We start from the raw sequence: 23,221 nt of genomic DNA, 5'->3' as shown, positions 1-23,221 counted from the left end.
CCTTGGGGAATCCCCTCCACAGCAGGAGGTCCTCATGAAGGTACATGGACAGCGTACAGGGCCGGCTCCATGCCCCAGCGTGCCAAGCGCATGCTTGGGGAGGCATGCCATGGGGGGCGCTCTGCCGGTTGCCGGGAGGGCGGCAGGCAGGTCCGGTGGACCTCCCGCAGGCGTGCCTGTGGAGGGTCTGCTGGTCCCGCGGCTCTGGTGGATCATCCGCAGGCATGCCTGCAGGAGGTCCACCGGAGCCGTGGGATCGGTGAGCGGCAGAGCACTCCCCTCGGCGTGCCGCCGTGCTTGGGGCGGCGAAATGGCTAGAGCTGGCTCTGACAGCGTAGGTAACTGAACACAACCTGCCTGCACGACCCCCAGAATAAGGACATAGTTCTAGCTATTCTGGGCCATGGAGCATCCCATGGGGGCCCCGAATTGCTCTGGATTGCATAGGTGGCTGGCAGGCCAGAATTCGGCAAGTGCCAAGTTGGCATAAAGCCACCTCTGCCCATCCCGGCTATGCTTCCTGTTAGAAGCAACAATCACAGCAACAAAAATCCAGCCCTAAGAGGAGCCTCCAGACAGCCTCTGAAAGTTGTGCTTGTGTGCCGTTACTAAACTGACACTGTCATGGCTGACACTCATGGTGAGGACTTGTTCTCCCATTAGAAGTTTACTATAATGAAGCTGATTTTTGTTGAGCTGCGAGCGCCAGTTGCCCTGCTGTTTCAGGGAGGAACTGGGAGGTTAAGCTCACCCAAGACTGGATCAAGGTCAGGAAACCTGCATTTGATTATAAAGATTTTAATTAAATTTGCACCACACAGAACCTGGGCATGCTTGAAAGAAATAAAGATAAATTTTACATTTAAATATTTGAAGAGTGTCTATATCGTATGGCAGCTGTAAGAGGCCCTGTTCAAGCAAGCTGGGAGAGGAGAGGAGATTTGCATAGCAGAATAATTGGTTTTGCAAATAAATCTGGTTCTTGAAATTTGTAGATTAGCAATAATATGTCTCCAGATGAGAAGGAAAGGTCATGGATGACTAAAGCAACAATTAAACTTTCAGGAGATTATTAAACTAAACACAAACCTGGCTAAATGCATATGAGAGAATGTCAATAAAGGACACGCGTGGGCCTGGCAGGACTCGTGCGCCCTCCGGGGTGCTAATGTTGGGCTGAGATCCTTTCCCCCCATTGAAGTCTCGCCCCTTGAAGTAACAGCCTTTGCAGATTTCTTCCCTAATCTGGACAATCCATTAAATAACCCATTTAATTTAAACCATTTAAATCCAGTAAGGCTGGCATGTAATGCTATAAAACTCTAAACAAAATCCTTAGAGTATTACGGTATTAACTGTTGTGTGGCAGGCAGCTAGGCTGGATGAGCAGGCGTCCTGGGATGAAAGATTCATGCACCTCAGGCAGTTCTGAACTGGCGGAATCAAAAGGCTGGCCCAGAGCTCAACACATCCCATGAGTTTTGGATCCACATATAAACTTTGTAGCTCCAGCCTGTCTCTAGACACAATCTGATCTTCCCAGAGATAGGTGGGACAGCTAATTACCTGCCAAATCTCATTACGAGTGCCCAAATCAAAGCTCCTGGTACCGTTTGAGAGGAAAGATGGTTTTGTGGTTAAGAAACTGGCCTGGAACTCATAAGAAACTGGGTTCAGCTACTGGCTGTGCACAGATTCCCTTGCAGGACCTCTGACAAATGACTTGCCCTCTCTCTGTGTCTGTAAAATACTTTCCTTCCTCGCAAGGGTTTTTTTGGGGAAATTAATGCTATGACATGCTCAGATCTGATGACGGTTCAATAGATATCCATATTCTGCCCCAGTGCCGGGGGTTGGGACCAGATGGCCAACTAAGGTTCCTTCCAGTCCTATAGTTCTATGATTTCTATGCTTAATAATGTTGCTGGTTAAAAACATAAGAACGGCTATACTGGGTCAGACCAATGGTCCATCTAGCCCAGTATCCTGTCTTCTGACAGTGACCAATGCCAAGTGCTTCAGAGGGAATGAACAGAACAGGTTGGGTCACTTGCACGGATTGGCTCCTTGACCTGAAGTTGTGAGTCTCTACTGCTTTGAGTTAAAGGACCAGGCCTGTTAGCTTGGAGGCAGCAGCAGCAGACTCATAACCTACCTTACAGTCTTCTACTGCTAGACGGAGACAAAAAGCCCCATAAGGTTAATGTGGTTTACAGCCCTGGGGTGTGTGTTTACACAAGCTGCCATGCACAGCCTCGGCTGCAGTGTGGACGTTCCCACAGACATGGCAAGAGAGGAGGAAGTGGGGTGAGCAAGTTCCCACTCATGAAAAGCAATGTGGGGTGGGAGACTGTTGCTCCATGCTTTCCGCAGTGAGGGAAAGGGAGTAGGAGAACTTTCAGCCTATTTCTACCCTCCCAGGCAAAGCATGGTTTTATCTCCCAGTGGGAAACTGGGGTTAAGACTGGGGAACAAACTTCAGTGGGTTGGTCTCTGAAGGATTTCAGCAAACTAAGGAACAGATCCTGCTCTGGATTAAATTGGCCTGTCCCCACCAAAGTCAGGAGTGCTGCCCTGATTGGCATCATTTGAGGAACTGGCCCTCAAGGCAGAGGGGAAAGAGGGTGGGAGTGGAAGGTTGCTTTTGAATGTCAGGTTGGAATGAGCCTAAGAGACCAGATAGCAAGTGTGAAAAATCGGGACGGGGGTGGGGTGTAATAGGCGCCTACATAAGAAAAAGCCCCAAATATCGGGACTATCCCTATAAAATAGGGACACCTGGTCACCCTAAATGAACCTAAACAGCAAAATGTCTGCTTTTTGCCAAGTTTCCAAGGGCAAGGTCAGATTTGTTGCCCTACTTTGTGCAAATAATAACTAGGCTGTGCCTCAGTTTCCCTGTCTCCAGCAAGGGGGGAAAATAAGACCAACCTTCGCCCCACTTGGCGTTCTCTTGGGCACTCATCTGAGACTGGGGAGGCCACGGGTCAGTTTGGGGATGTGCCGTTGTCTCTGTGTGATCTTGAGTAAGTCCCTTAGGTGCCTAAATGCCTTTAAATATCTGGCTCTAAACTCTCATCCATTTTAATGGAAGTCAGATCCTTTAATCATCTGCCTCTAACCATCTGGCCATTAGTCTCTCCGGGCTTCATTTCCTCCTCTGTAAAATGGGAATAATAGCCCCTCTCTCCCTTATAGGGGTGCTGGGAGGATTAATACATGGAAGATTGAGGTGCTCGGGTCCTGTGGTGACAGAGGCCAGGGAAGTAAGGATTAATATTAACAAGCATTGCAATTGCCCAGCTGCGTGCCAGATTACATAAGCAAGGTCAAACCCGGAGGTCCTAATGTCTGCTATGAATAACTACCCCCACCACAGAGGGACTGAACCCCCAACCAAACCCCTGACTTCTACCTCTTGAGCGAAAGCAGAACCCCCCATCTGCTAACAGCAGTAAGAAGCTTTCTCCTCTCTCTGTACTAGCGAGGGATGGGCAGCGGTGGGGAAAGATGGGCTCACGCTCTACACTTCACTCTCCTCGAGTATTGCCTGAGTTAAGGACAGAGTAAGGACCAGACTGAGCGTGCGAAAAATAGGATTCCATTTATTTAATTACACATTCCGTAAATCAGTGGGGACTGTTTCCTCTGCTCCTTACAACAGACACATGGCCCATGTATAGGGCTGTTCAGGGGAATTCACTCCTTTAAATGATTCATTTGGATGTAAAATCATATTAGCATTTATTGGCTCTCCCTATGGACTCTCCCAGCACAGAGATCTAAACCTTGAAGTGCCATTAATCTTCCGAGTGCTTTTGCCCATTCTTTTGCCTGGAGCTTCACTGCCGGTGACCTTCAAGCAGAGGACACTTGCTCTACTCCTTCCCTAGGAGCCCATGCAGTACCTGCAGCAGCTGGCTGGAAGGTACTAATCTTCCTAATGGGGATGTGCGTGTGCGTGTGTGTCAGAGGGAGTGTGTTGACAGCTGAATGCTGAGCTGCTTTTCCTTGTCCGATGAGATAATAGCTGAGTCAAGGTTTGGCGCTTGTTCATCTACCGGCCAGGCAAAGCCCTGCTGAAGAAGCGCTAGATTGGAAGCTGCGTAGACTGGAAATTCTCTGGGGTAGGGGCCATCTCCTTGTTCTGGGTTTCTACAGAACCTAGCACTGTGGGGTCCTGGTTTGTGACTGGGGTCCCGAGGTGTAAACAAACAGTAAACTGAGGGGATGGCTCAAGGATGAATGGATTGTTTCAGGCACAAGCTTGGGAATCACTAGACCAGAGTTTGATTCCTTGGTCTACCAAAAACGCACTGGGGGGGGAGTCAGTTGAGCACCCCCTTGTGGCTGGGGTCACTTTACAGGCACCCTGCCCCATTAGCCTCCTCTAGCACTTCAGAGAGTCTCTATCACAGCTCACTGTGTCCTTTTCTGGAGTCCACATGGTCCTCAAAGTCCTTAACGACAAAACAATATGCAGAGAGCTCCCAAATCAAAGTCCATAACCGAAATTCAACAGTTCATACTTTGTTCCAGTTCTTCAGCCACAGCCAGAGCTCTTCCTCCGTCGGCCTGCTCCACCCAATGCTGCCAGTTCCAGCCCTTTCTGGCTAGAGCTAAGTCCTGACTTCCTTCTCCTGCAGCAGCTCCCTTCTGACTCAAAAGGCAGTCTTTATATACTGCCCTCCTGCAGAGAGCTCCTCTTGATTGGCTGGAAGAGAGGGGTGCCCTGCCCCGCCCTACATGAGCCTTAAAGGAACAGTGTCCTGGAGTTCCCCCTGTCCCCCCTGCCAACTCCTAATTCCTAGGAACACTTCCTCTCTTCCACCACCAGGCCATTTTCTAGGCTTTCCTTTATTCTGACACTCTGAAATGGGGTCTTCTGGCCCCCTTTGCTCTTAAAGGGCCAGTACTCCCCATTACTCTGACCTTGGGCAAGTCACTCATTGCCAGGTTTTCAAAAGAGCTCAGCTCCCACTGAGGCACCAGAGCAAGTGGCCCTTTCGTTTCATACGTGCTGGGTGCTCCCCTCTTTGGAAAATCTGGTCAGAGGTGTCTCCTTTGCGCAGAGCCCTCTGGGAAATCTGGCCTTTATTCTCTCTAAGCCTCACTCCCCCACTCATAAAATGGACAGAATGGTACTTCCTTTCTCTCAGCCTTTTGTCTTTTCTATTTTGGGCCAGTCTACTGCTTGGCAGGCCAGGGTGTGAACCCATATCCTGCCATGCAGCAATGCCCTGTGTGGACACTGCTACAGTGCAGTGACAGTCCTGGAGTCCAGGGGTTAGTCAGCCAAGGACTTTCAGTGCCCTGTTGCAGTGTCCACACAGGCTGGATTCACACCTGGTTTGCCACGAAGTAACTTGCCATGAAGACAAGCCCTTAATTGTAAAATCTTCCACATAAGGAATGTCTCACACTCTGTGTCTGTGCAGCACCCTCCACAACAGGGCCTCAGATCAGCTGGAGTGTTGAGGTGCTACTATAATACAATCCTACAATACTAACTGAAATCAATGGGGGTTAGACTGGTGCAACACTATTTTGCTTGTGACACCCCCAGTGCATGGTGATGTGAGCTGCAGAACTGTGTAAGGAAATCAGCTTCAGGATTTGCACTGCTGGAAGGGTCTATCACCAAAGCACACAGACAGGAAATACGTTATGTAAATTTGCCTATGTAATGCCAAGAGACCTGCTTGTCAGGATTGAACCTGGGACCTCTGGAGCTGAATGCCACATGGCACTTAGCTAAGGCTGTAGCAAACTCAGTCTCTAAGTGGTCTTGGTGCCCCGAGAAGGGGACAGAGCACCACACCCAGGTGGTGCGTGGGTTACACCTGCTCTTGGAAAAAGAAAAAAATCCAGGTGGTAAGTTACCAATTAAACTGAGAGGAGGGGATGAGGCACTTTGGAAGGAGAAAACATTCACAGTTTGATTCCTGACACTCACATCACCTCACACTGACACGTAAAGCAACCTAGGAGAAGCCAGCCCCAGGTCAGCTATTGGAAGCATCTGGCCTCCCAGTTCCTACCCTTATCCATTGGGTCTGACAATCACTGCATCAATTCAAACCTTTGTAGTTGCCAAAGCCCCAGCTCTGTTTGCAGAGAAGGAGCCACATGCTGTTTGCTCAAATTACCTTCAAGCCAACATCTCTCTCCATTTTACTCCAGCTGGTTTGATAATTTGTAGGCAGGGGGAGGGATTAAATATAGAGGGCTCAATTCTCCTCTCACGTATATCAGAGAAAATTAGGATGGACCCCAAGGAAATCAGTGGTACGATACCAGAGAGAGCAGGACAAATGCAGAAGTGGGATTGTATGATGGGGCTGCTTGTGATGATGCAGGACAGGGCTCAGCAGCTCTGGGGGCCCCTGCCATTTACGTCTTATGTTCCTAAAGCTCATGCTTCAGGGCTTCAGCCAGTCTCCTGCAGGGGTCAGGAAGGGTTTCCCCCACCCAATATATTCTCAGGGTTTTTTTAGTCTCCTTCCTCTGAAGCACCAGAGATAGCCACGGCTGAACCCTAGATGGAGTGGGCTGGTGCTCTGAGGTGGCACCCAGCTCTCTCTCTCTCAGCTGCTCACATGTTCAGGGTCTCACTGATGGCCATATGTGGGCTCAGGAAGGAATTTTTCCCTCTTGTCACACTGGCAGTGTCCTCGGGGATGGGGGTGGGTCATCTTCCTCTACAGCGTGTGAGTGCAGGTCACTTGCCGGGATTATCAGGTAATCAATTATATCATGTTCCTGCCATTTCAGGGGCCTCAAGCACTGGTCCCCTTGGCCCTCCTATTCTCTGCCTGTGGCACAAAATAGTCTAGTCTCCTGGGACCGTAATGCTTGGGCTCCTCTTGGCTGTTGGGTTTAGTGTGCTGGTGCTGGGTGGCATTGGTGGCCTGTGATTTACAGGTGCTCAGATGAGCTGGCAGTGCCTTCTGGCCTTCCACTCTGTGACAGATTTACACAAATCCGGCCCCCTCTGTTAAATGGTGCCTAGGCAGCAGGGTGAGCCAGTTAAGGGAAACTTTCTGGCTCTGCCTCAAGCACTTGCACTGGTTTGCTGGGAATCCTCAAATGCAAGTGGGAAAAGCACAGTGCTTCCCTAACAGTTCATTTCCTCTTGCATTATCACCTGGCATTGGCCTGAGCTCCTGCCGGGGGGGCACCAGCTGTAGGAGCCTCTGAAAAGTTAGTGACTGACTCCAGCTCATTTGTCTAAATGTTCATTCCCCCGGCTCCCCACCAGCACCCTCTTCTTACATTAGAATTTGTCTGTAGCCCACCCACCGTGGGCTGCGATCTTGTCAGACCTCCCACGCTAAGTAGGGGGTGGCTTATTCAGTACTTGAATGGGAGACCTGGCAGGAGACTCACAGCACTGCTGGAAGTAGCATTGTTGGTTCAACAGAGATTCTCCTCCTAGAGAGGACACCAAATCACCACCCTAGCAAGGGGACACTGTGTTGAAGGCCGTGCTGGCTTTCAGATAACATGCACCGCCGAGGTCGTTATTAAGATAAACCTCAAGGTGGGCACCAAACTCCGGGGCTGCTTTTGGAAATGTTGGCCTATGAATCAAGCATCTTGTTGCCCCTTGCACTAACTACAGAACCATATGGAGGGTGCAAACAGCCATGGGCATTTGCACTGGAAAAATCTGGGGGGCAGGAAGGGATGCTGTGGAAATGAGGGTGACTTATTAGGCCGCAAGTGTGAAAGACAGGCCGGACTGCATGCAGCTTTGAGGACGATATCCAGCAGTGCCCCAGGACAGGGCTAAAGACCTGGCTAACACTCAGCAGCCATTCGGCTCTAAGACAGAGACGCAGGAGATGCTGTCAAAGAAGAACACAATTTCCTCGGATGATTATACCTCCGTTGACCCTTCACACCTTCTGTTGTCATTTACACCTGGGTTTGGAAACAATACCAGATCACACCCACTTTGCCCTGGGCCAAAGGACAGCACAAGGTGCAAGGCATTTGCATCAGTGGAGCGTCTCCTCCTTTACACCACTGCAAGACGACCATCAAGTCCTCTGCACTTATTGCAGATGCTAAGATAACAGCTCCCACTCCACTGCCATCATTTCTCCGCAGGGCCTGAACTCCAGGGGCCTGATTCCCTCCTCGCCTGTGTTTTCTATGATCATTTACACCTTTGCACACAAAAAAAGCCATTTTGATCTGCAGCATTTTACATAGGGCACATGGCCCAGGATTTTCAGTACAGAGCACTTCCTTGTGAGCTAAAGGAGTGATGATTCCATTAGCTGGCAGGTGTGGTAGGTTATAATACACTCCTGTGGACCAGCCACTAGAGGGCGATGCAACACACACTTCACCAGGGCTCTGAATTGGCTACCTTGCTGGTGCTCCAGAGCAGTTGTTTATGGCTTTTTATTTCATGCTTTGCTGCTGCAGTGCCTTGCGACACAACGACAAGCCCAGGAACCCTGCTCCACTGCAGCAGCCAGGAGAGCTTGAAGTCAAGGATCGTTGTATAATTAGTCAGCACAACACTCACTGGGGTCATATTTTATCTCCAGCCTTTCAGAACACACACAATAATTCCACCTCAATGCCTTGAAAATTTGGTAGCCATGGCAACCCTAATACAAATAACGGTTAGTTTTGCTACTATATGTTTGCGATGGATTGCAAGCTCCCTCCCTCGTCTGTGGGTGTGCAGCATGTATACCCACAGTGGCTGCAGCCACATGCCACACTGATCTCTTTGCTGCTACTTGTTTCCTTCCACCTTGCAGATCAGAGGGGAGGGGGTTAAACATTGCTTTTAGATCTGTGGCATTTACAGAATTTCCAGCCGTGTGTCTCTCCACCAAATTCGGGGTGGGGAGAAGAACTACCTCGTAGGTTTTTTCCCAATGACTTTTGAGCTGATCATATTCATGCAACTGCAGGGGCCTTTGGGTAAGTTGCCTGTAGGTTGTTATTTGAGTCGTAACTCTTGGAGCTGTGTGAATAGAGGTTTAGGGTCTAGTTAAACCCTTTCCGAATGATCCTCTCGTATTTGGAAGCAGCTGTTAGTGGCTTCCCAGTGTTTTGTTAAGAACACAAAAGAGTTGTCTCTTTTCCAAAGCAAGACTGGATGTGATTTTACAAAACAACCCAAACGGATCTCTTCTGAACTAGAACAAAGCTCTCTGTGCCTTAGATTTTGCATTATACCTTATTGCACGCTGCTCTGAGCACATCAGACTAGAACCACTTGGAGACACGGGAATTGAGTGCCTGACTTTGTCTTGGCGAAGCAGCGAGTGGCCTTTGTCACCAGGTTTCTGCTTTCCTTCTGTCTGTCTGGGATACTTATCTGGCCCCAGCCATCAAAGCAGCTGAGCCCAACCCAATTATTATTGTCCCAAGCCTCAGAGCAGCCCCATGAGGTAGGACAGTGCTCTTATTCCCATGTTACAGAATGGAAAACTGAGGTACAAAGTGGCTAAGTGACTTGCCCAAGGGCACACAGGAATTCTGTAACAGAGCTGGGACTTGAATGCAGTTCTCCAAAGCCTTAGACTAGCAACCTAACCGCTGGCCCACCTTCCTCAGGCACTCCATCTTCCCTGGCCAGCAGTGAGGATAACAGAGATGCTAGCAACAGCTCACGAGCTACATTCCAAACTCTGCCAGTGACTCACTTGGGCAACTCACTGAAAGCTCCAGCCAAAAATGGCAAATGAAATTCAATGTGGATAAATGTAAAGTAATGCACATTGGAAAAAATAACCCCAACTATACACACAATATGATGGGGGCTAATTTAGCTACAACTAATCAGAAAAGAGATCTTGGCATCATCGTGGATAGTTCTCTGAAGACGTCCAGGCAGTGTGCAGCAGCAGTCAAAAAAGCAAACAGGATGTTAGGAATCATTAAAAATGAGATAGAGAATAAGATGGAGAATATCTTCTTGCCCTTATATGAATCCATGGTACACCCACGTCTTGAATACTGCTTACAGGTGTGGTCTCCTCATCTCAAAAAAGATATACTGGCATTAGAAAAGGTTCAGAGAAGGGCAACAAAAATGATTAGGGGTTTGGAACGGGTCCCATATGAGGAGAGATTAAAGAGGTTAGGATTTTTCAGCCTGGAAAAGGGGAGACTAAGGGGGGGATATGATAGAGGTATATAAAATCTTGAGTGGTGTGGAGAAAGTGAATAAGGAAAAGTTATTTACATGTTCCTATAATATGAGAACTAAGGGCCACCAAATGAAATTAATGGGCAGCAAGTTTAAAACAAATAAAAGGAAGTTCTTCTTCACATACCGCACAGTCAACCTGTGGAACTCCTTGCCTGAGGAGGCTGTGAAGGCTAGGACTATAACAGGTTTTAAAAGAGAACTGGATAAATTCATGGATGTTAAGTCCATTAATGGCTATTAGCCAGGATGGGTAAGGAAGGGTGTTCCTAGCCTCTGTTTATCAGAGGGTGGAGATGGATGGCAGGAGAGAGATCACTTGATCATTACCTGTTAGGTTCACTCCCTCTGGGACACTTGGCATTGGCCACTGTCAGCAGACAGGATACTGGGCTGGATGGACTTTTGGTCTGACCCAGTATGGCCATTCCTTTGTTCAAACTCCTTTGCCTATCTGAGACTACAAGTTATTTGAGGCAGGGATTCTCTTACTTTCTATGTGTAACACACCTAGTGCAATGGAACCCTGATCATGGCTAGATGTTCCAGGTGCAGGTCTTACTGCAATAATAATAATACATACATGAATATGCTTGGAAGGGTTAGATTTTTATCAGTAAATGTTGATTTTGCTGAACACATACAAACTGACGTAAAAATATTTTCATCAATGATAATAGAAACTTGCGGACAGACAAAATATGAAAATTGCTGCTTGAGAACTTATTAGGGTTTGATTTAGGGATATTTACTTTGTATATTTTTGACAGTTTGAGATTTAATGGCTCTGTAGCTTTCACTTTCCAAATCTCAGTGTCTAGTGTCATTAAATAATTGTCTGACCCTTCTCTCTTAGCTAGTCCCTCTATAATTTCCCCCAGCTGTGAAAACTGAAATCAATAAACATAAAGATAAAATGCTTAAAATGCATAATTCTGTGCAACTGTGAAAATTTAAATAGATACAAATTTTAAAATGCTTAAAAAAACCCCATCACTATTATTTATCGATATTATAAAAAATAAAAAGCGATTTCTGCCAAGCCGTCTCATGTGACTCACCTTTGTGGTGTTCTCAGTTCTTCAGCTGGAAGTGCTGTGTCAGCATAAATATTATTTATTATGACGCACTCCTGTGCACATGGACAGAATTTGCTGTAGAGGCTCAGATCAGTGGTGCACCAGCTCTTGTATTCTTGATTCCACCCGGTGCCTATACCTGATCATTCAAAGGCAGGTGGGGAAAAAACCCACAAGTCCACTTTCTTGTTCCTTAGGCAATGCTGTTCCTAACTGGATGAGCCAAGCCATAGACCCAGCTGAGATTAAGGCCCAACTGAGCCGATGCTGTGGCTAGACTTTTAAACATGACTGGTGATTTGAATGCCTCCAATTCTGGGCAAGCAATGAGACTCTGGCAAGGGCCTGCTATTCAGATAGTGCTGACCACCTACCCTTTTACAGTCAGCACCCTTTAAGGTGTCTCAAGCTGGACACCCAAAACCCACTAGTTGCTCATCAGAGGGTGTAATGGGTTCTGGCATCCATGCTCTTCCCCTTTCAGAGCAAGCTATAGGCTCAGGTTACAATCTGCAGTCTCATTGTGCATGCTGAAGAAAATTAAATATTGATAGTGCAGGCACAGAGATGCAGCTTCAAATTATTGGAAGGAGCTGAAGATGAGGAATCCAAACATGAATCCCCCTGGGAATTGGATACGTGTGAGTGGGGGAGAGAGAAGAAGCACGTAGGGCTATTAACAGGGTCTTGTGAAGTTTGTTGTTGTGGAATTTGCTGCAGTGTTTGCCCTTTGCTACAGATTTCTGCAGCAGAATCTAAGACTGGGGGAAGAAGGGGGACTATTCATGTTTTTACCCATTACATTTGCAAACAAACATCCAACTGTGCACAGAAGGTAACTTGTGTCATTTGGCCTGCTAGCATACAGCCTGAAACAGGAGCTCTCAAATAGGTGTGAACTATCTCACTCATCTCAATGCATGTTAACTCTGAAACCTAGTGATGGTAAATTACAGGTGAACAGTAACTGTTTCACAACTGATCATTTTAGATGAAGCAAACATCTCATGAGGTTTAGCCACCATACTGGATGCAATGGCAGCTATTTGGACAGAAGGACAGTGGGACAACTGGTTGCTCTCAGGGGACAGGTAACTAGGAGTTCAAGCCCCTCCTGAGCACCAGAAATCTCCGCTGTCAAAGTCACCCTGACAATTCCCCTAATGCGATTCTGCATCATCAACACAAAACTCTGTGGCCGGTTGAAAAAATTTTTGTGGGGGCAGGTCAAATCAAAATTAATTTAATCCTAAATTAAATACCACAAGAGATGATCATGTTCATGCTTAACTCTACAACAACTCATCTGCGGGCAGGGGTGACTTCCCCAGCCCTCACTCCTTCAGGATCTGCCTTGATCACCCAAACTATTTCCAAACCACTCTGCAGGCAACCTGAGCCCTTCCCTCAGGCTTGAATCACCAGCCTGTTCCAAACCCTCTCTGAAACAACCCCCTCCCACCCGCAGGCCTCACTCATTACTCTCTGCCCACACTGGGCACATCTGCGCTATAGGCTTACCTGGACTGAGTCCATCTCAATTCAGTCATCTCGACTGAGGCCAGCCCACGGCAGTGTGGCCACTTTGCAAACTAACAGTCTTGTGCCATGGTGATGCTGCACGCTAGTGTTAGACCTAAAGGCTTGTGGGGCACTTCCCATGATTCATAGCCCCACTGCAAGTTGTGCCATTTTGGGAATCCTGAGGGTGGGGATAGTGGGAGAATTTGTCTATCCTGTCTGGGGATTATGGATAGAAGGGTTTAAACCTGGGAATTCCCACAAGCCACCTCGTTCTGGCTAGCCACACGCCTCGTTTCGGGATCCAGCCTGCATCCCACCTAGTGTCACGGTGTGGATCCTATATAGGGCTGTGACTTGCACCTACCGGCAGATTTCGTGAAGCTCCTGCCATTTTGGGGAGGCAGCTTTCCATTAGGGCTCTGGGACCTCGGGCATGGAACCACAGAGCCATGGCAAAGGGGGGATCCTACTCTACCGTGCTCTTATATTGAATCATCTCAGTGTAGCGCATCAGTTTAAATAAATGTAACAGCAACTAACAGAGGTAACTGGGAGGTGGTGCTTTTTCAAAGAACTTTATCAGAGGGATGTTATTGCATAGCATTAGAATACACGTTTCCTTTTGCATCTTCTCTGCATTGGGGAGCAGTTCATTGGGGGTGTATGTTATGTGTGGCATATATCGGTAAATGGAAGCTGTGATATGTTAGGAGTATGGTGAGTATCTATGGATGCAGAGCGATCTGTAGACAGATAACTGTGTAGCACAGATCTTAGACATGTCACTTAATGCAAGACTGAAAGGCGCTGAGATACTACAGTGATGAGGGTGGTATAAGAATCGGAATAGACTAGAACAGAAGACTCAGAGTTGCTGGGAGTTTTCAGTTGACTCTATAAAGCCTTTCCCCTATTTCCACTGTTCTTCAAGTATCAGAGGGTAGCCGTGTTAGTCTCGATCTGTAAAAGCAGCAAAGAATCCTGTGGCACCTTATAGACTAACAGACGTTTTAGAGCATGAGCTTTCGTGGGTGAATACCCACTTCCTCAGATGCATCTGAGGAAGTGGGTATTCACCCACGAAAGCTCATGCTCTAAAACGTCTGTTAGTCTATAAGGTGCCACAGGATTCTTTGCTGCTTTTACTGTTCTTCAAGTTTATTTAATTCCTTGCACTCCGTGCCCTGTGACTGGTCATGCGTTCTGGAGGGGCAAGCCTCCCCACAACTGCTGTTAGCCTTGCTGTCACGCTCTCCATTTTCAAACGCATTCAGAGCTGTTACAGAAATTCTAGATTGCCCCTGAATTCAGTGCCAGAGAATTTAGGTCCCATTCACTACAAAGTCCATAAGGCCCCGGCTATCACCACCCACAGAAAAATGACAGTGAGGAATCTGGCCCCACTCCTGCAGTTGGATGCAGCTTGTTCACACATTGGGTATAAAAGGCAATTTCATTAGTCTGCAGCCCTCTCTAGAAACCACCATTGGCAGAAGAGACGGTTTTTATGAATAACACCCCAGTGAAATAAAACCTCAGACAGCCTGGGTGGGATGTATCTATATTTTTTCAATTCATCCCTTGTTATTCTTGGATTGGCAAACTGGCAGCTTTTAGAATAGTTTGCATTTTGCACAGCATGTTCCATGACTCACTACCTACCCTCTGCGTGCCTGGCACCTGGGCAGTGGCCAGAACTCTTACACATTGCACAGAGTACATCCATTGACTCACAACTGACCCTCTGAGGACCTGGCATGCAGGCAGAGATCAGGATGGTCTTTGCTGCACGCAGGATTTGTTCACCGTGCGCCAAGCACAATCTGGCTGGGGAGCTCAGCGATTAAAATGGAGATGAGAGATCTTTAAGAAACAGATACATTTGGATCAGCTTCAAGTTGTTGTCACTTAATCCACATAGCTCAGCTAGTTGATATGCCCTGCAAAGTGCCTGGCTTTTGTGGAGAGACAATGTGGACTCTTTAAAGTGGTTAATGAGAAACTGCAGAACCTGGGATGGGAAATTTTCATGCACATTCAAATTCTCAGCAGAGAATATTTTGCTTCTCTAGAACAACCTCTAGTTTGCTTCTGTCATGGAGTGGGTGCTCTGGGTAGCCTCCAGACTGATGGTTTGAAACTTGTTTGCCTTTGAAAGCAAGAACTATTCCACTTTTTCACTTCGGTAGAGAGCCAATGCACAGAATTACACTTTCTTGCCTTCATGTTCCAGTCCCCAACTTTGGTTGCTCCTCTGTCACTTCCCTCATCTGTAGCCTGATTATCGTTAAAAGCAGGGCTGCATCGCTGGCCTTTTGCAGTCCTGTCTGGGCTGAATGGGGAAGTGAGTTTTGTACAAGAACAGGTTCTGACTTGAAGTCAGTCAGCTGTGGTGGAACAAATGAGACTTTCTATATCAAATGATCAGCTTGGACTAAGGATAGCTCAGTGGTTTGTGCAGTGGCCTACTAAACCCAGCATTGTGAGCTCAATCCTTGAGGGGGCCGTTTAGGGATCTGCAGCAATAAAAAAAAAAACCTGCCAGGGACAGTATTTGGTCCTGCTAGTGAAGGCAGGGGACTGGCTTCAAGGTCCCTTTCAGTTCTACGAGATAGGTATATCTCCATATTTTTTTTTTCTGGCTCTCGTGCTGCGCTCAGGAAAGCTCAGTTCCATTGGTTTCCTGATAAAAGAATCTGGAAATACCCCTTGGAACAGAATCAGTCCTGGGCCCTAGTTACAGAGCTCATGATCTCACTTTCACTGTACCCCTGTCTAATCCCACCTGCCCTTTTGTGGGGTTTACAGACGCTAAAGCAAAAAGCACAATGTAACCATCATTTATAGCCTTTATATGTTGCTAAGAAACAGGAATGCTGATCTTGTGGTTTGGAGACCTGGGTGTAATCGCTGGCCCTGTCACAGACACCCTGCGTGGCCTTTGCCAAGTCACTTCCTCTCTTTGTGCCTCCACGCCCCATCTGTAAAATGGGAATAATCATCTTTCCTTGGTTTGTCTTGCCTTTTTAGACTGTCAGCACATTGTGGCAGGGACTGTCTCTGTGTATGTAAACCAACTGGTGTAGTAGGTCTGCGGCTGGGCCCTCTCTGCACGACTGGAACACTAAGAATCGGTGCAGATTATGATTGCAGTGCAGAAAAGCAGTGGCTGGGTCCTTTAGGACTTGATCCTGCAAAAAGTTAAGCCTTGCCTAGCAAGCACCACGCACGCTGTACTTCCATCAGTTTCTGCACTCAGGCCCTTAGACTGTTCTCAGGGACAAAGCACTTTCCGAGGCGAATTGGTCGTCTTGAATTGGAGACCACTTTTCCCATCACCGCGCTGGAGAGACATGCAAAGAGCAGCTGTCTCTCTGCAACTGGCTAGATGTTCTCACCAGACAGGAACAGCATCCAATTTCCTGAGCCTTTGTTTGAACGGCAAACAAATAAGATATGGGCCCTGCGGCTCCAGGAGCATATCGTCATAAATATCGCAAGGCACGAGCCTCTCCCTTTCAAAAGCTAACTCTAAATTATGCCCCAAGTCCGAGCTGCACCCGCTGCCTGGGATACGGTTCCTCTCCATCAGCATGTTAAAATGATAAAAAATAAATTGCAAAATTATAGCCGTGCAATGCTCCAAAATTAGCTTGTCACTTTGCGTCTAAGGCTGGCATCTATTGCTAAGCCTCCGCAGTAGGTTCTGCTATTAAGGGATGGAAGCAAAGATTACAGAAGCACTTGCAGAAATATCTTTCTATGTCCACATGTTTCTCTGTCTTCTTTGCTTGTTAAATGTTGCCTTCTTTTCTTCTCACCTTCTGGCGTCTGTCTCGGTTTCCTGGTTTAATGGTCCACTTCAGGGAATCCTGCACCTGCCTTGGCTGCATAAAGAGAAAGGATGATCCAGCAGCGAGGGCTAAGCGAGGTGCCAGGAGACTTGGGTTTAAGTCCCTACTCTGCCACTGACTTCTTGTGGGATTTTGGGCAAATCACTTAAGCCCAGATCCTCAAAGGTATTTAGGTGCCTAACTCCCTTTGATTTAAATGGGAATCAGGTATCTAAATACCTTTAAGAACCTGCACCTTAGCCTCTCTGTCCCTCAATTCCTCATCTGTAAAACAGGAGTAGTAGCCCTCCCCAACTACACAGGGGTGTGATGAGGTATTCTAGTAAAATGGGCCAGGTCAGAACCCAAGATAGTGGGTACTGGTGGCTGCTTTTGTCCAGAGGATACTGGACTAGACTGATGATGATCTGCTAGTAGTAAGGTCATGATGATTCCTATGACTTTCCTCCATCTGTAGACAGCTAGACTTCCCCAAATGGTGGTTTTTACCCAGCAGGGAGGCTTTACTATTCGTTTAGATTCGTATTCCAGTAGCACCTGCTGTCAGATGCAGCGGAGGGAGAAGAGGACAGGTGTTCCCTATGAAGAGCTGGGGTGTGTGTATGAGGAAGGCTGACACCTGACAACTGGTAAGCTCAGAAAACCTCAATCAGAGTTAGCACAGACATGTCTACCTAAGCTGGAAATTCCACCTCTCGCGTACATGTACCAGAGGGCTAAACTCTTTGAGGTGGGGATTGTGTACACAACAGAGGCCTGATCTTGGTATTTCAATAAAGCAAGAAATTCACAGTAAGAAGCCAGGTTCCCATTTGGCTTTATTTATTCTGGCTATTAATAAACTCTTGTAATCTAGTGACTGTTCAGAACTGCTGCAAGGGGGGAAAGTTATCAGAAGAGTGAAGCACGCTGCAAAGTAATAAGCGAAGGGCTCCCATTTCCCTGAGTGACAGTAATTACCTCTCACTGCATTGTGTATCGCTGAGCGGCACACAGTGGAATCAGCTACAGAGATGCCGCACACCTCAACAGTTTTGCCAGTTTGAATATCTTTTAAGAAATAAGCGCAGAATGTTTGCTTTCCCCCCTCCCTACTTCTCCCTCTTCCCCGATGCCTTGAAAGAGTTTTGTTTTAACTAAACAACATTTTACATTTCATGCGGTGCCATCATGTAGCTCTCATTTGTTTTCCCTTTGCCGTGACAGCATGTGGCATTATTTTGATGAGAAGATTTCACAGCGTTTTGAAACAGCGTTGCTCTGCCCTATTTCCCATTTTCTAAGGGAATGCTGATGTTTTGGCAACTTGCCTGTCAGATCTCCGGGGACAGATCCTGACCTTCGCTGTGGCCAAAGTAAATCTTGAGTAACTTCATTGAGTGGAATTCACCATTGGCCTGCACCTTGTGTAGTCATTTAAGCAAAAGCAAAGTGAATAGAAGGATGTGTCTACACAGGGGAATTGACCGGCATGGCTAATCCAGAATAACTATTCTTCTATAGCTATTCTAGACTAATTTTCCATAGGGATACTCTTAATCTGGAATCGCAACAGTGCTTTAAATTCATACCCTCTCTTATTTGTTTAGAGAAAAGCCCTAAAACACTGCACCCTCCTGATCTGGTAGCATTTTCTCCAGCAACAAGACTTGCCTCCCAACACACAACAGAAAGCCTGTGAATACCATTATCTATCACAACAGCACCTAGAGGTCCCCAAATGAAATTAGGACCCCATTGTGTTAAGTGTTGTACAAACACATAGCAAGAGACAGTCTCCACCCCAACAGTCTAAAGAAAAGGTGTGCCTATACTGTGCCTATACTGCAGACCAAGGTTGGGATGACATACCCACATTAGCACTGCAAAAAATAGCAGTATAGATGCAGCAGCATGGGGTGTACACGCTTGCCAGGCATGCTGAGTGTCACAATACCTGGAGCAGTTCACACCCGAGTCTACACTGAGGGGGTTGTTGACATAACGACACTGGCCGGAGGGGTGGTCTTTTCACACTCCTAACTGACGTAGCAAAGCTGATATGACTTAGAAGTGTAGACCAAGCCTCACACATGGGGCTCTGCCAGGAGTGAAGGCTGGGAGCTTCTTTGCAGCAGTGCCCTGTCATCACGGCTGTGCTCTGGGCTATGGGGCGCTCCTTAAATGAAGATGCTGTGACTTGACAGCTCAGTAAGTGGCCACCAGCTTTACTGACCTTGCCTGCACTTCCTGGGCCTGATTCTCCTTTGCCCTGCACCAGGCAAACAAGTGCACCAAGGCTGTAAGATGCTGGTAGAGTTTTACACCCTTTTTGTGGTCCCTTTGCAAGAGTGTGTAATGGGGCTGGGACTCACTCCTATGGCCCCTCCTGCTGGTCTCTCTGGGAATTAGCTTGATTTCCAGCCCGGAGCACCTTCTGCAGGCCGGTGATCTGCCACATCTGGCCCCCATGCCCCTCCCGGAACCTGGTGCCCGTTCTCTCCGAGGTGCTGCCTCCTGGCAATACCCCAACAATCTCTGTGGATCTCCATCCCCCAGGGAGCCCCCACCCACTACCCCCACCTCACCTCAGTCTGGGCTACTGCCGGTCCTCACCTAGCCCACTCACTGGGGCAGACTGCAGTATAAAAGCCACTCATCACAGGCCAGGGGGTTTGACCTGCTGCCGCCTTCTACCACCCAGTACCTCTGTGGGCCTAGGACCAGGCTCTGCAGCCTGAGGAGTCGCCAGGCTGGAGCTCCCCTGCTCCTCTGGCTCTTCCCCAGCCCTGCGTCACTCCCAGGTACCCCCTTATTCCCCTGCAGCCAGGCCAGTCTCCCTCCACAGCCAAGAGGAGAGACTCTGCTCAGCTTCTGGCTGCCCTGGCCTTCTTATAAGGCCCAGCTGCCCTGATTGGGGCATGCCACGTGTAGCTCCTTCCCCAGTCAGCCTGGGCTTTTTCTCCTAGCCCCTAACCCTCTCTCAGGGCTGGCTTCTACCCTGCCAGGGCTAGAGCAGGTAACCACCCCGCTACAGTGTCAATAACTGCCCAAGGTGCCAGGCAAGAGCAGAGCAGACCCTAGCTATAGCCACGTGGCCCTGCTTATACTCCAAGGGCTTGATTCTCCTCTCTCTTAGCCAAGTGCCAAACTTGTGTCACTCCATTGCCTTTGAGGCAATTACTCCTGAACGACACCAGGATGATGTGCAGAATCAGCCCCCCAAAGTCGGTCCCAGCAGGCACTTGGATCAATATAAAATAAAACCCAGGGCTGAGTTTCCGCTCAATTGGTTGTTTCAAAGTCCTGGTTAGGGATCTGGATGGGATGTTCCTCGGACAATACAGCATCCTTCTGATCAGCTCCAGTCGAGCAAACATCCCCACAACAGGGCTGCGTCAATGTCAACTCAATTCTGAGGGTCTTGATAATGCTAAGGAATTTCAATCTTTCTTCTTTTTTGATGGGGGGAAGGAATATTTTTTTGATGGGAGTGGGAGGAAAGGGGGTGGGATATGGAGCAGGAGGTTGAAATTAACTATGGTGTTTTCTGTTTGAAATAACAAGCCTTTCAAATCCTTCCAAAGGAGCTTAGAGGAGTCCACAGGTAGGACATGGGTTTTAAATTTCCTGGAGTCTCCTAATCATTAGCTGCATCCCGAGGGAATTAAATAACATCAATCAACATGAATTATTCTGCATGGAAGCATCAGCCGTGTGGGCAATTTTCATTGTAACTTAAGCAGGAAATTGAAATATCAGCATCAGAGTGTGAAATGCGCCATTGCAATGAACTGTTCTTCATAAAGCAAGAGGAGAAATGTAAAGAAGATTACACACTATTAGTCCCAGTAGAATGTTGCTCCTAATCTGCCTTAAATTGAAAAATCGTTTGGACAAGCTAGCAGCTTTCCCTTGCTGTAAAATAGAGGAGGTGGTCGCAGCTAGATGAGAAGCAAGGGGATTTGAAATGTGTTGTGGCTGGAGGGATATATGAAAACCGTAAGCCTCATAATCTGCATCCTTAGGTACTGACCTGGTCACCATGACTGCAGTACCTCAGCAACCCAGAATTGTTAATGTATTTAGCCTTACCACACTCATGGGAAGTAGGGTATCCCATTTATAGATGGGGAGCTGAGGCACAGAGAGGCTAAGTGGCTTGCCCAAGGTCCTACAATAATTTTGCAGCAAAGGAGGGACTGGAACCCAAGGCCCCTAGATCAGTGTCCTAACCTTCCTCTTTCATTATCTTCCCTATCATCAGCCAGGGCTGCATAGAAATCATAAAAATTTAGTCTCTGGAAGGAACTTCAAGCGGTCATCTAGTCCATACCTCTGCACTGAGGCAGGATTACATATACCTAGGTTGTCCCTGACAGGTTTGTCGAATCTGTTCTTTTAAACTTCCAGTGATGGGGATTCCACAACTTCCACGGCTTAACTATGTGTGTAGTTAGCAAGTTTTTTCTGATATCTAACCTAAATCTCCCTTGTTGCAGATTAAGCTGATTATTTCTTGTCCTACCTCCAGTGGACATGGGGAACAATCGTTCACCATCCTCTTTAGAACAGCCCTTAACATAGTTAAAGACTGTTCTCAGGTCCCCCCTCAGCCTTCTTTGTGCTAGACTAAAATGAGGGAAATATAGAGCCCGCTGTTACCAAATTTCTGTTCCTCACTTCTAGACTGATCAAGTCACCCCTTAACTTTCTCTTTGACATGCTAAATAGATTGAGAGTTATAGTCTATCACTATAAAGCAGGTTTTCTAATCCATTGATCATTCGCATGGCTCTTCTTTGAACCCTCTCCAATTTATCAACATGCTCCTTGAATTGTGGACACCAGAACTGGACACAGCATTTCAGTAGCCAAATACAAAGACAATATACGGTAATCTCTCCACTCCTATTTGATATTCTCCTGTTTATACATGCAAGCATCACATTAGCCCCGGGAGTTCATTTTCAGGTGATTATCCATCACAATCCCCAAGTCTTCACCAGAGTTACTGCTTTCCAAGATGGAGTCACTTATCCTGTAAGTATGGCCAGCATTCTTTGTCCCTAAATGTATGACTTTACATTTAGCTGTATTGAAATCCATATGGTTTGCTTGTGCCTGGTTTACCAAGTGATCCAGATCTCTCTGTATCAGTGACCTGTCCTCTTCATTATTTACCACTCCCCCAATTTTTGTGTCATTTGCAAACTTCATCGGTGATGATTTTATATTTTCTTCCAGATCACTGATTAAAAATGCTAAATAGTGTAAGGCCAAGAACTAGTCCTTGCAGGACCCTACCAGAAATATATCCACTCAATGGTGATTCCATTTACAATTACTTTTTGAGACCTATCAGCCAATTTTTAATCTATTGATTTTGTTTAGTCATGTTTTATGTGGTTCCAGTCTCGTAATCAAAATGTCATGCAGTACCAAGTCAAAAGCCTTACAGAAGTCTAAGTATATTACATCAATATTATCATTGTCAACCAAACTTAAAATTTAATCAAAATAGATAGCAAGTCAGTTTGACAAGATCTATTTTTCCATAAATCCAGGTTGATTGCCATTGATTATATTACCTTCCTTTGATTCTTTAGTAATCAAGTCCCATTTCAGACATTCCATTATTTTGCCCAGGATCAGTGTCAGGTCTTTAATTACTTGGGTATCCCATTTACCCTTTTTAAATATTGGTGCAATGTTAGCTTTCTTCCAGGTCTCTAGAACTTCTCCAGGTTTCCAAGATGTATTGAAAATCAACATTAACTATCCAGAAAGCACCTCAATCAACTCTTTTAAAACTCTTGGTTGCAAATTATCTGGACATGCTTATTTAAAAATGTTTAACTTTACTAGCTGCTATTTAACATCCTCCTGAGTTACTGTTGGAATGGAAAATATTTGATCATCATAATGTAATATGAATACATCATCTTTCTATTTCCCAAATATAGAACAGGAATATTTATTTAACATTTTTGCCTTTTCTGTATTATTAATGACAATTCTACCTTTTCTATCTAGTGATATACCAGTAGCATTGTTAGTAGTCTTTTTGTTCCTACCATATATACAAAACCCTCCTTCTTTTCGTCTTTAAATCTGTTGGTTGTAGATTTCGCTGTCTTTTTGCTTCCCTTATCAATTTTCTACAATTCCTTGCTTTTAATTTATATTCATTGCTATTTACTTCCCCTTCTTTTTTCATTTTTAAAAAAATATTATTATTTATAGCTGCTTTCACTTCTCCTCTAACCCAGGTTGGTTTTCTAATTTGTGTATCCTTTTTTTTTTTATTTTGTCTTTCTGGGCATCTAGTAAAATGTTCTTAACAACTCACAATTATCATTAATATTTGTCTGTTGTGTGTCTCTGATGAGGCACCATAGTGAACCAAGATGAAAGACCAACTTCTACCTGAAATGGACTACGTTATTAAAAAAGACACAGCTCCAAATCATCCTCTGTTACCCAAGAGAAACTCATCACTACCCCTGAGAAATACTAAGGGAAATTCACAGCATCCAGAGATCAATTGGTACATTCTCAGCTCGAGACAGTGGAGATCCAGACCCCAACTCCTCCAAAGC

Source organism: Gopherus evgoodei, chromosome 22 (genome assembly GCF_007399415.2).
Source record: "Gopherus evgoodei ecotype Sinaloan lineage chromosome 22, rGopEvg1_v1.p, whole genome shotgun sequence".
In the NCBI taxonomy this organism is placed as follows: domain Eukaryota; kingdom Metazoa; phylum Chordata; order Testudines; family Testudinidae; genus Gopherus; species Gopherus evgoodei.
Note: the sequence above shows the minus strand (reverse complement) of the source record.